Source organism: Rhinoderma darwinii, chromosome 2 (genome assembly GCF_050947455.1).
Source record: "Rhinoderma darwinii isolate aRhiDar2 chromosome 2, aRhiDar2.hap1, whole genome shotgun sequence".
NCBI classification, from domain to species: Eukaryota; Metazoa; Chordata; class Amphibia; order Anura; family Rhinodermatidae; genus Rhinoderma; species Rhinoderma darwinii.
In genome coordinates this window covers 96,219,033-96,232,834 of record NC_134688.1, presented here as the reverse complement: position 1 = coordinate 96,232,834, position 13,802 = coordinate 96,219,033, and positions in this window count along the sequence as shown.

The following is a 13,802-nucleotide window of genomic DNA, read 5'->3' as shown; positions in this document are numbered from 1 at the left end:
AATTACACCTTGAAGGTAACTTGGAGCCTCAGCAGGTTGTTGACTTTGTTGCTAAGACCATTTATGTTCTGCATAATCTATAGAAAAGGACATGTATATTTTGGAGTGAAGGTAAATAATAATGCCAGCATGCGCATACGTGAAGAGTTTCTCATCCATGAAACCCTCCATGTCTTCTCATACCTGCAGTGCTGTCTTGTGTGTGTATATAGATAAGGTACCACAACGTGACACTAAACCGTTGAGGGTGCTGCAAAGTCTTGTAAAGACATAACATTTGGGTCATGTACAGATGGGGTTTCCTCTGTTATGGACACATCACGGTCTATAAAGCTCTGTTAGATGCAGATATACGCAGTCCAGGATTTTCACTAGACATTTGCTGTTTTGGCCAGTAGGTGGAATTGTACCACTAAGCATTTCATTGTGGTTAGAACCAACGTTTTCCGTTTTCTTATTTCATAAGGCTACAGTCTACTATTTCAGTGTCCAGCCATGGTCCCTGGGTAAAAAGGTCTCTATTTTCACCGTTTTACATCAAGTTTTATGTGTTGGTATCGTTCATTTTCAGAGTCAAAAATCTGTAGTACCTGGTGGAAATCTGTGTGAGAACAATGATGCAAGTTCAATGTTTGAGGCATTGAAGATGATCAATAGCTCCATAACTTCTGAGAACATTTCATAGGCTGAAGGTTAGATTGACAGCTGACGGCTTCATAGGTTAAGTACAGTAAAATTCTGTGAATCCAGCATTAACCGTACCTGGTTGGTTATCTCTGCTCATTCTTCTGGTTTTCCAAGATTGCGTGTTACATCAGAGACCATTGCTGGATGATCAGAATTTCTGGCCTTTTAACCCCGTTAAGTCAAACATCAAAAGAGCTAAATGGAAAAAGCAGCATGGCAGCGTTGGGCCCTGTTCATTTCTCTTATAGTCCGTTTTCAGTTGCAGCCATGTCCAACTTTGGTGCGTGGTGGTGCGGTCCCAATACAAACGACACTCCTATGGGTGCAAGCGTTACACACCTCTGACAAATCTGTAATCTGTGTCTAGCTTGGATGTAGACCTATCTGGTAATAATGTTTAGCGTTCATAGGAAAGAAAGGCTGCTGGTGCTCTGTAGTAGCACTTTTCTACAAACCCATGTAAATGTAAAATATTTGCAGGACAACATACCCCAAGAAAGGAGATTTCCCTTAGAATATCAAGAAGAGCTCTACAACTTTGTTACCATGTGCCAACACATTTATCAGGTTCTGTAATACTGTATTAACACAACAGGGTTTATGTGGGCAGCATGTCCATGCCATTCACGCTTTAGGCTGGGGCTACGCAAACTTTGGTCATGGAGTATCTCCAAATGCAATTGTAGCTGCAATAGCAATTGGAGACCTCGTATGTTGCGAGATGCGAGAACGTGTGTTTTTATGGTCATCAACTTTCACATGACAAAACATGCAAAGCCATGCTGCAAATTCCAGGCCCCTTATGTCCATGGAACGTTCTTTGTTGTAGCCTATTTTCTAGTATGAGAAATGGAAAGTCTGTGCACCATGAATCAATGTCACCCAGCATTGTGAAAAGACAGAGTAACCCCCTAACAATGTTTGATATTTAGCTCCATATAATTAAGTGTCTGTAGCACATTTCTAAAGCCATCCCCACATGGATCCCGGAGCTTTAAAGACAACACATGTAAGCTGGAAATGCATTTGCTCCAAAATTATTACTTGTCCTTTTCTATCTATATATATGTGCCCACCTCTCTGAAGAGAGGCTTATGTTCTTCCACGTGAACCTGCAAAAAGTCATCATATCTTCTGAATGCAATAAGAGTGAAATGTTTATAATGTCAGTGAATGGGTTTTCATATATAAAGATATTTTTTGCAGCAGACTGAATACGTCCTGTGTGAAAGCCCATTGACCTCCTCAATGATATTATAAATGATTATTCTTCATTTTAGAGGGACACTATGCTAAAGATTGGCAAAGCTATATGGCGAACTATTGAAACTGAGTAAACACCTCAACATTTTGGGTAATAAAAGGAATGCTTTGTTCACACATTGTCCTTGTTGCTTGGATGCTCTTCACACAAGTGATAGCTTCATTTCAATTATTTTGGTTTGTTCAGAACTCGTGGTGACTGACTTATTCATGCTAACCCTATTAAGCACCTCTTTAATGTTAGTGTCCCTTTAAATGACTATTCTATGAGAGGTTTCAGGGATCCAGTTCAGTTACAGTGTTGAGTATGTGGTCAGTTTGCTGCTTGTTGAAGTCAAGTCCCTGCTGTTCCAAAGATCTTTTGGTTTTGTGTTGCTCAGAAGCAATAGGCAGAGTGTCTGCTCTTCAAGGTTCATCAGACATAAACAATGAATGTGGCCTGAGTGTTCTTCAGCATAGACTGCACATCTCTCGAGCAAGGCCCGGTCACTCCATACTGTGCGTGTTGGCTGTTCTTATGACTGATATGCTAAAGGGCATTTAACAGTCCATATGTTTAATACACTGTGGTGCACTTGTGGAATTTTTTATATATATCTATATACTAAAAACAAATGTAGAATAAAAAAAAAAAAATATTTTGAAGATTTGAATAAACTGATGAAGTTGAAATAAACATCGTAAATGAAAATCTTCAAATGGTCTACGGTGTCGTTTTGTATCCTTTGTCGGAAGCTTTCAAGTTACGGTAGTTTTGTATACTTGAGGTGTTTTAGGCTCTGTTCTCTGCTCCATCGGTTTCTGTTGCTTTTTAATGAGCAGGATGATGTTGTCTGCTGCGTTTTTCCTAAGGCTCTGTTTACATCGGCGTTGGGGTCCCGTTCTGACGTCCCGTCGGAAGTTTCCGTCAGAACGGGACCCTGTGCAGACACAAACGAAAACCTCTGGTTTCCATCACCATTGATTTTAATGGTGACGGAGCCGGTGCCTGTTCGTCTCTTTTGTGCATCGGATCCGTCGTTTTGCCGGAAGCAATAGCGTAGTCTTACTACTACGCTATTCCTTCCGGCAATGGTGATGGAAACCTCTGGTTTCCGTTTGTGTCTGCTCAGGTTCCCGTTCTGGCGGAAGCCTCTGACGGAATGTCAGAACGGGACCCCAACGCAGATGTGAACAGAGCCTAACTTGTGGAAAGACGGAAATGTGAAGGATCGCATTAAAATCAATGGGATCGGTTAGGATCCATCATGCTTTAAAGAAATAAAAGCCATGATGCCATCATGAACAGAGCCCATAGCTGGAGTACAGCAGCAACCACCAGAGGCCTAGTTGTAACGTGGTAAATATTTCACCATGAGTGACATAATTGATCAGTTACTCTATTGATAGACATGTTAAAGACACAGCATGCACAGTGCTTACTGCAAAATTGCAGCAAAAGCTGCAGAATTTCTAGGCAATAATAAGCCATTTGACTGCAATGTGTGAATAAGCCCTAGCAGGGGACAGTGAAACAGTGACAGTATGCTCACCCCTCATAATTATAGAGTCTAGGTTTTTCAGCCACCCCATTGCAAACAGCCATGTAATCGCCATAGACAAACATTGTTTGAACATGAGAAACAGGAGTCCGACACTATCATATGAAAGTAGAAAAATATAAACTTTATTGAAATAATTTAAACAATGAGGGGATATAAAATATAGAGGATCCAAAACAGGATTTAACTGTATAGGGGCCACATTAGTCAAGGGATTCATACCGCAGCAGTTACAAAGTATTTAATGCACACAGAGTGAAAGATGTATGATATTATTGATATGAAAGAGGTAATTTACATGGCATGCCTTACCCATAAACATGAGGTGTAGTCAAATGGCCCAGAAGAAGGGGCACTTGATTCCCATAGTTCTGGTCTGTATGCCTCCTTAATTGTACCTTTCTGCTGTCTTTTTTTTTAATTTATTTTTTATATTACTTTGGATGGTTTCTATCCACATTCATCGTCTTACTTATGTACCAGTCTTTGCAAGCACTATTTGCACTTTACTAAAGAGGCTGTGGGACCCATACTTTTTCTATGGGTAATGTTACTGCCAATGTACTTCTTGTTTTTCCAATTCAAAATTTGTATTGGTTTTGATACAAACACTTACAAAAACATACGGAGAAAATGTGTCCCCATAATAAAAAGGACATGACAAATAGAGCGCAACCCATGAAGAGCACACACTACGACAGCCATCTGAGCAATCATAACAGGAAAAAGCATTGCTTAAAAGGAAATGGAAAGAAAAAAAATAAAATACGATAAGTCATCTTCCTATACATCCTAAAATGCAATTGCCATAGCATGTGAGCACAATCACAGGAAGCAAATGACCCCTCAAAATAGACACAAGAAAGGGAGAAAGAGAATGGGAGACAAACAAAGGCAGGGGAGAGACCAGGGAAGTTCGTGATGAACCTTTACTCCAGTTCCGGAAAAGCATGGCCACATAAAAATAAGAAAAAGCAGCTATACACCTGAGAAATAGCTTAGTTGGGCAACCAAGCAACCCCCTCCACACTTGCATATAGTCCCCCCACAGATGGTGTCTCATGGGGGAGGATGGGCACCGGGCCTCAAGCCACTACAGTACTGTACTTGTAAGAAGAGAGAAACTGAACCATGGAGACCAAGTGTCCGTATATCGTGCAGAGGCAGCCGGGGATTGAGCCAGGAGGTGTTCCATATGCTGTATCAAGGCAACCTGAAACCATTCATCCAAAAGCGGAGGAACTGCCGTTTTCCACTTACGGGGAATAACCGATTTGGCCGCCTGCATGTGGTGTCTAATTAGGGAGCTTTTGTAGATGGGTAGTGGCATAAGGAACATAAATAAAAAGGCCGCCTCAGGAGAACTAGGGACCGAGACCCCAGAGACCTCCAGTATGATTTTAAGAATCTCCTACCAAAAATTCTGTAAGGAGGGGCAACTCCACCAAATATGAGACATGGATCCCCACAGAGTCAACATGTGTCAGGTACAGACGGGTACCATTTATGTAGGGCAGAAGGGACCCGGTACCACCTAGAGATAATTTTGTAGCTAGTTTCCTGGGCTCGTATGGCTATCGAGGCTTTCTGGGACAGGTGGAAAGATCGCCTCCACTGTGCGTCAGCGAGGCTGGGTTCACACACCCTATTTACGGACGTAATTCGGGCGTTTTAGCCTGGAATTACGTCCGAAAATACAGCTCCAAAGCGTCGGCAAACATCTGCCCATTCATTAGAATGGGTTTACGATGTTCTGTGCCGACGGTCATTTTTTTTACGTGCCGCTGTCGTAAAAAAGACGCCCGCGTCAAAGAAGTGCCTGTCACTTCTTGAGATGTAAATGGAGCCGTTTTCCATTGACACCATGGAAAAACAGCTCCAATTACGTCCGTAATGGACGCTGCGAAAAACGCCGGCAACATGCCATTACATCTGAAGTTCAGGAGCTGTTTTCTCCTGAAAACAGCTCCGTGATTTCAGCCGTAATGGACGCTGCCGTGTGAACATACCCTAAATGTCTTGTTCAATTCAGTCTCCCAAGCCTTGCAGAAGAATGGGAGATGAGGAGATCGCTGGGATAGGAGTAATTTATAGAGTGTGGAGATGGCATGTGCAGGGGACAGGGTGGAAACACACAAACTTTCAAAGTCAGTAAGTGGTCGGTGAAGGTGAGCCTGGCGCTTAGTAGCACTATAAAAATTTAACTGGGAGTATTGAAATATGTGACGCAATGAAGGTGTTTCAGCTGGGTAGATGGTGGTTAATGGGAGCAGAGAAGAGTCGGATAGGACCTGAGTGAACTACATGGGATTAGTGGAAGGCTTACCTAGGAAGGAGAGACGCGCCTCCCCAGCAGGAAATGCTGGGTTGTCAGTAATAGGGGTCAGCGGCCCGAGTGGGTCCACGAGCGAGCCCCCTATCCCAGAGAAACGCAACGCCAGGAGGGTATGAAAAACAACAAAGGAGTCGGGTCTCCGTCTGTTCCCAGGTAGGGTCCATGGCAAGGTAGATAGGGTACGGGTACTGAGCCGTTGGGCTAATTGAACCCAGAGTTTAGAATCATGATTATGAGAAAAGTCGAGAACACGGAAATGCGTCGACGCCAAATAATAAAGACGACAGTCCGGCAGACCAACCCCACCCGTGTCCCTGGAACGAGTAAGAATTGTCCTACTCAGGCGGGGACGACCCGTTGGTCAGATGAAGGATCCAATACACTGTTGGATACGTAGCCAATAAGAGGAGGGAATGGAGATGGGGATCGTCTGCAGGAGGTACAACAACTTGGGGAGGAGTGACATTTTAATAATATTAATACGGCCAAACCAGGAGAATTCCTTTTTATGTCATGATGCGAGATCAGTGCGGAATTTGCCTAGTAAAGGGGCAAAATTATTAGTAAAAAGTTGGGAGAGGTCAGAGCTTATGCGCACTCCTAAATACGTTATACCCCTAGAAGGCCAGGAAAAAGGCAAATTACTTTTAAGAAGTGATAGTGTCGAGGGCAGAACGGAGACATTCAGAGCCTCGGACTTGGAGAAGTCGATCTTAAAGTTGGACCATGATCCAAAACGGGACAGCACGGACATCGTTGATGGAAGAGATACATGCGGGTTCGTAAGATAGACCAAAAGGTCATCAGCAAATGCAGAACACTTATATTCCGTCCCACCTATGAGAATACCCTTAATATCCGAGCTGCTCTGGATGGAGGATAGATGCTCCATAACGAGTACGTACAGCAATGGGGAGAGAGGGCAACCCTGCCTGGTAGCGTTATGAATAGTAAAGGGTGCAGAGAAGGAGACATTTATTTTTATTAAGGCAGATGGGGAATAATAAAGGGCCATAATTTTACTTATAAGGGAAGGTCCGAGGCCTATATGTTGGAGAGTCTGGTGAAGGGCAGGCCAGGATATTCTATCCAACGCCTTTTTGCCATCCAGAGACAGGATCCTTGAGAGGGATGTGATGGGACTGGGCATGATGAATAATATCTAGGGTTTTCAGGTATTATCGCGCCTCCCAGGCAAGGCACAGAGCCCATCTGATCTGGATGAATTAAATGGGGGAGGTGTTTATTTAGCCTGTTAGCAAGCAATTTGGCATATATTTTTAAATCCACGTTAAGCATGGAAATGTGGCGATAGCTGGAACAGAGCTGAGGGTCCTTACCCGGTTTTGGAATGACCGTGATATGTGCCAGGGTGGAGCCCGTGGGGAACAAGGCTGCAGGGGAAATAGAATTAAAGGCGTAGGGAAGAAGTGGCACCAAACCGTTTTTTACTGTTTTATAAAATTAGTATATCCATCCGGTCCTGGATTCTTCCCCCCCGGAAGATCCTTAATAACTGCAAGGAGCTACGGCAAGGTAAAATCAGCATCCATCTCCTCAGCCACCGCACTAGATAAGGGCGTGAAGGGAGAGCCAGCAGGGGATCGAAGGTTATATAGATCAGAGTAAAAGATGTGAAAACAATCCGCAATCTCGGGGGGGGGGGGGGGGGGTCGCGTGGACTACATGGCCAGAAGGGGAGTTAATGTTTAGTATAAGGGATTGGGCCACCTGAGCCTTCAACGCCCTGGCCAACATGCGTCCGCTTTTCTTACCAAATTCATAAAACTTATTCCTACAAACTTGGAGGGCACGCTGTTGGGCTGAGTCTAATAGACATCTAGCCTCTTGGCGAGCACTCTGTAACTCCCGTAAGAGTGGGAGAGAACGCATGCTTGTGGGCCAATTCGAAGAAGCTGATTTTTTGGAGAGCAAGTTTCAGGGAGTGGGCCCGTTCTCTTTTAAGGCGCGCGCCATGTTTAATGACACCGCGGAGCGCACATTTGAGCGCCTCCCACTACATAATGGGAGAAGTATCACGGGCATGATCGGACGTGAAGTGCTCAACCGTTTGCAACAGCTCAGCACCACAGACCCCATCAAGGAGCAGGGACTCGTTAAGTTTCCAGGACCAGGGACCTTTAGTGAGAAAAGGAAGGTGTATGTGCAAAACACTGGGGCATGATCCGACCATAAGATGTTGCCTATGGACGTGGAGACAGCCCAGGGGAGGGCATGATGTTGGAGGAGAATGTAGTCTAAGCGACTGTAGGTGCCATGCAGATTAGAGTAAAAGCTAAAGTCTTTATCAGAGGGATGCTGAAGGCGCCAAACATCACATAGCTGAAGCTGTGATAGTGCAAGTCACACCGGTCTGATAGCACCATGGATGACTCTGGAATGACCAGTAGATTTATCTAGAGTCATGCCCAAGGTAAGATTAAAATCACCGCATAACACCACAGTCCCCCGTACAACTGGTATGGCAGTGTCTATGAGCTGAAGGAGGAAAGGGACCTGACCAGTATTAGGAGCGTAGGCATTGATCACTGTGAACTCACGCCCACCAATGTTTAAAACTAGTAGGCTATATCTAGCGTCAGTGTCGGTGACAATATTGATGACCTGATGAGTAAGGGATTTATGCAGAGCTATTGCAACTCCACAGGATCTGGAATGTGAATTGTTACTAAAATGCCAGTGTGTATAAAATTTGTGTCTAATAGGGAGTGATCCTCCTTAACCCCTTCCGGCTCCTGGACGTACTATTAGGTCATGGTAGCTGTATCGTTCGCGCTCCATGACCTAATAGTACGTCACGGGAGTAACGGCCATTTCGGCCGTCTTCCCGACACATACAGGAGCTGTGACAGCTGTTGTCTTGTACAGCGGTTGCCGCAGTTCCTATAACGGGCACCGATCGCTGATTAACCCCTTAAAAGCTGTGTTGAATAGCGATCACACCTTTTTAGGGGTTAAACCATCATCGACGGCCCGATACATGATATGTAGATGCTATGCCATCTACGGAAGCCTAGTGGTCCTGACAAAGTCAGGACCCACTATGCTTGCTGTCAGTGAGTAGCAGACAGCTCTAATACACTGCACTACGCATGTAGTGCAGTGTATTAGAATAGCGATCAGGGCCTCCTGCCCTCAAGTACACTAGTGGGACAAAGTAATAAAGTTACAAAAAAGTAAAAAAAGTTGGGTAAAAATAAGAAAGTAAACATTCTAAAAGTAATAAAAGTAAAAATCCCCCTTTTTCCCTTATCAATCCTTTATTATTAATAAAAATAGATAAATAAACAAATAATCTACACATAATTGGTATCACCGCTTCCGTAACGGCCTAGACTACAAGATTATTTTGTTATTTATCCCGCGCGGTGAACGCCATACAAGAAAATAACAATAAACCACACCAGAATCACAATTGTTTGGTCACTTCACCTCCCAAAAAATTGAATAAAAAGAGATCAAAAAGTTGCACGTACCTAAAAATGGTTCTGATCGAAACTAACAAGTCCTCGCACGGCTTTCTTGATGAAAAACTAAAAAAGTTCTGGCTCTTAGAATAAGGCAACACAAAAAGTAAATGATTTTTTACAAAAAGTATTTTATTGTGCAAACGCCATAAGACATAAGAAAAACTATAAACATATGGTATCGCCGTAATCGTATCGCCTTGCAGAATAAAATGAATGAGAAATGGCCGGACAGAACATGCAATGGTTGGGGGAGACAGACAAGACCAGGGTTGCAGGCAAGGAAGGAAGGGGTCAAAAGTTCAGGTGAAGAGAGGGAGGAGGGAAAAGGGGTTGGCCTTGAGGGGGTGAGGTTATGGAGGGCATATAGGGTGGTTCGCGCAATTCCTATAGGAAAAAACTGTTAGCCCTTGTACACTCTGCTGGGACTGACCTGTGCCGAGATGCAGGCTTTGCTGGAGCAGGTGCGGGTAGCAGTGGCGGAGCGTGGCATGGCCTGGCTGGAGGAGGAGCTCGGTCGGACGGGTCCTGTGGACTCTGGGCAGGAACTGTCTGCAGGGCCGGAGGAGTCGACGAGGACGTCTGCTGCTGCGCCGCTGACATCAGCGGTGCTAGTCGCCTCGAGGGAAGGGGTGACGTCATCTCCCCTCAGACGGGCGCGACCTCCAGAGCGCCTTAGCCCGGAAGCATTACCCAGGGTCCGGCGCAGGCTTAGGAGCCCCACTAGGGACCCTCCAGGCCAGGCTTCTTCTTCCACCGCTAGGGTGCAGAGGTCCCGGTCTGTGAGGAATCCTGGTCTTCGGTTGGGCCCTAAGGAGAGAGGAGGACAGGATCCGAAGGCTATTGGAGCAGCCTCCCGTCTCCAGGTCAACGCCTCTAGAAGCTGCGGCGGGCCGATCTGAAGGCCCTGGTCGGGTATGCAGGCCACAATCGGCGGTGGTGCAGAAGAGGTCGTGGATGATTTGGCTGATGCGGGCAGGATGTCGGGACGGCCCCAGACGACGCGAGATGAATCTGAGGTCCAGGTCGGTGGCCACGGCTGTTGAGCCTGCTGCGGTTCGTCAGGTCCAAGATGTCCGGATGTGGACGAGGATGGAGACGTGACTATGGAGGATGGTCGTCGTGGGGGTCCTATCGTCCCGGCTGGTGGGAACTCAGCGCCCACGCAGCCTGGTCACTCTCACCTTTTCATACCTTTCCAGCTATATTTAGGTCCCCAGGGGCTGGGGGGGGGGGGTTCCCAGGGGGAGACAGTTAGGGATATGGATAGTAGTGGGGTGGTGTCTACCTCTAGCGGGGGGGGGGAGAATTTCAGGAATTGCTGGGATGTGTAAAAGCATTGCTTGCGCGTTGTGAAGGGGGAAGGTTGCCAGCTCCGTCCCCAGTCGCGGCGTGGGTCCTTGGAAAAATGTAACTTAGATAAAGGCAAGAGGTTGGAGAGTAAAAAAGAGGAAGAGGAGAAGCGTAGATATCGTTTAATCCCTCAGACGTTCGTGAACTGGTTACAGGCTTTTGCCATTCTGGCGAGTGTTATAGGGGAAAAGGCGCCGGAAAATTGTTCCGCCCTTTTCGGTTACATGGATGCTATTGGCGAGGTGCATAGGTCGTATGGGGGCCAGACTTGGTTACGGTATGACGAACAGTTTAGGCAAAGGAAGGCGATTCGTCCCAGTATTAGATGGGATAACAAGGACATTGGGCTCTGGTTAAAGGTGATGGCCCCGGCTAAGTTTGGGCAGTCCTTTCCAGGGGGTGGGGCCAGGGTGGCCCCTCTGGACAATCTGGGCAAACGGGGGGAGGGTCAGGAGGGCGGTTGGGTTTGTGCTGGCAATTCAATGACGGCCAATGCAAGTTTGGGGCGGGATGTAAATTCAAACATTCTTGTAACTCCTACGGCGGGACTTCTCACGGGTCCGCCAAATGTTTTAAAAAAGGTAAAGGAAAATGTGGGGGTGGTGGTAGCCATGGGTCTGACGCCGGTGAGGTGGGTAGAGATGGAGCCCTATCTATATAGGTTTCCGCACACAGAAAAAGGGGAGTTGTTGTTACACGGTTTTAAGTTTGGTTTTGAGATTCCTTCCCCTGCTCACGTGGTACCCTTTTCCGTGCGAAATTTGCAGTCGGCGATGCAGTATCTAGAGGTGGTGTCGGATAAGTTGCGTAAGGAAGTTAGGTTAGGGCATATGGCGGCTCCTTTTTTGTCTATCCCAGTACCGGATCTGGTGGTGTCACCACTCGGGGTTGTACCAAAGAAGGAGCCGAATAAATTTCGGCTCATCCATCATTTGTCTCACCCACGGGGGTTGTCGGTTAATGATGGCATTGCCCCTGAGCTGTGCTCGGTGATATACACATCATTTGATGTAGCGGTTGAGTGGGTACGGCGGTATGGTGCTGGGGCACTTATGGCTAAGACAGACATTGAGTCGGCTTTTCGCCTTCTCCCAGTACACCCGGATAGTCAGCGACTGTTAGGGTGTTACTGGAATGGGGCTTACTATATGGATCGGTGTCTCCCAATGGGTTGCTCGGTTTCTTGCGCCTATTTTGAGGCTTTCAGTTCTTTCTTAGAATGGGTGATTTGCGATGTGGCAGGGTTAGAGTCTTTATGTAGGGCCCACGTGTTCGCCGGTGTGCGCTAATTTGCTGGGTGCAGTCCAGTGGGTGGCTCATCGTTTTGGGGTTCCGCTATCCCCGGAAAAGACTGAAGGGCCCAGAACTTGTATAGTTTTTCTTGGAATTACATAGGATTCGGTGGCAATGGAATGCCGCCTCCCTAGTGATAAATTGGAAGCGCTGCGGATGGATGTGAACAGAACTAGCCGTCTGCGTAAGATTTGCAATCGTTGCTAGGGAAACTTAATTTCGCTTGTCGTTTAATGCCCATGGGCAGGATTTTTTGTAGGAGGTTGGCAACGGCGGGAGTTAGAGCTCCACACCATTTTGTGCGGTTGACAAGAGAGCATCGGGACGATTTGGCAGTATGGAGGGAGTTCCTGCAGTTGTATAATGGGAAGTCGTTACTTATTTCTCCAGTAGTGGATAATGTTCAGTGGGAACTGTTTACGGATGCCTCGGGTAGTGTGGGATTCGGGGTACATTGTAAAGGGAGATGGTGCGTGGGTCAGTGGCCGGGAGAATGGGTGACATTGGGCCTGGTGTGTAATCTGGCCCTTCTGGAACTTTTCCCGATAGTAGTAGCAGTGGAGATCTGGGGCGAGCGGTTTCAAAATAGCAAAGTGCGATTCCATTGCGATAACATAGGGGTGGTGTTGGCGATTAATAATGTATCGGTATCTTCCCCCCCAGTGGTTAGGTCATTGCGTCATCTGGTGTTGCGTTGTTTGTCACTTAATGCTTGGGTTGTTGCGGTTCATGTTCCGGAGGTGCATAATGACATTGCGGATTCTCTCTCTTGCCTACAGTGGGAGCGGTTTCGTCTGTTGGCACCGGACGCGGATATGGAAGGGATCGCCTTCCCGGAGCTGCTTTGGGACTTGGATTACGAGCAGCGGGAGGTTTGATCAGGTCCTCTCTAGCGCCTGGTACATGGTTGGCGTACGACGCGGCGTGGAAGGATTGGGGGTCGTGGTTAGCAGGTTTGCCTGAAGTCAGCTCCCTGGAGGATCAAGTGGTGGCTTTATTAGGGTTTTTGGGTCAGGTATCAGTGGAGGGCTGGTCGGTATCTAAAGTGAATCGTTTTGTGTCAGCCTTGGCCTTTGGTTTTAAACTAAGGGGTTTTAGGGATCTTACTAAGGATTTTATTGATTGTCCAGGCCCTGAAGGGGTTTCGGAAAGGTGGGGGTCGGCCAGAACGCTTAGGGGAAGTGTTGGTCGGGGTTTGTTTTTCAGGTTTTGAAGTAGCTGTGTTTCAATTGGCTTTTTCTTGGGCGTTTTTTGGGGGCGTTGTGGATAGGTGAATTAGTAGCTCCCAGTAAAAAGAAAGTAGGGGGCTTGCAGTCGGAGGACGTATTGTGGGGGGTTCAGAGAGTGGAATTTTGGGTGAGGCATTCGAAGACGGATCAGGATGGCAAGGGTAATGCGGTTGTGCTAGGGGCGGTGACGTGGGCCGGGATGTGCCCGGTGGGTTGCTTTGCAAGGTTGTTATGTCATGAAGATGGTTTGTTCTTGTCACGTTGTCAATTCACATGTGTTTTCCGTAGGTGTTTAGAGGTGTTAGGTTTGGATGGGGCTATTTATTCTCCTCATTCTTTTCGCATTGGTGCGGCTACGGAGGCAGCTTCTTGGGGCCTGAGGTGGTGAAGCGTATAGGTAGTTGGGATTCCGTAAGGTATAAGTCTTATGTGCATCCTCAGTTTGTGTGATCGTGGCTGCGCGGTATGGTCCCCCCCCCCCCCCCTATAATTTTGTTCCTTTTGTTCCTCATTGTTCTCTTCTTCCATTCTAGGTTGCTTACCTGCCTTAGTGTGGATACTAGGACACTACTACTTGCACTGGGGTGCTTTAAGGGCTTATGTTCATCCGGAC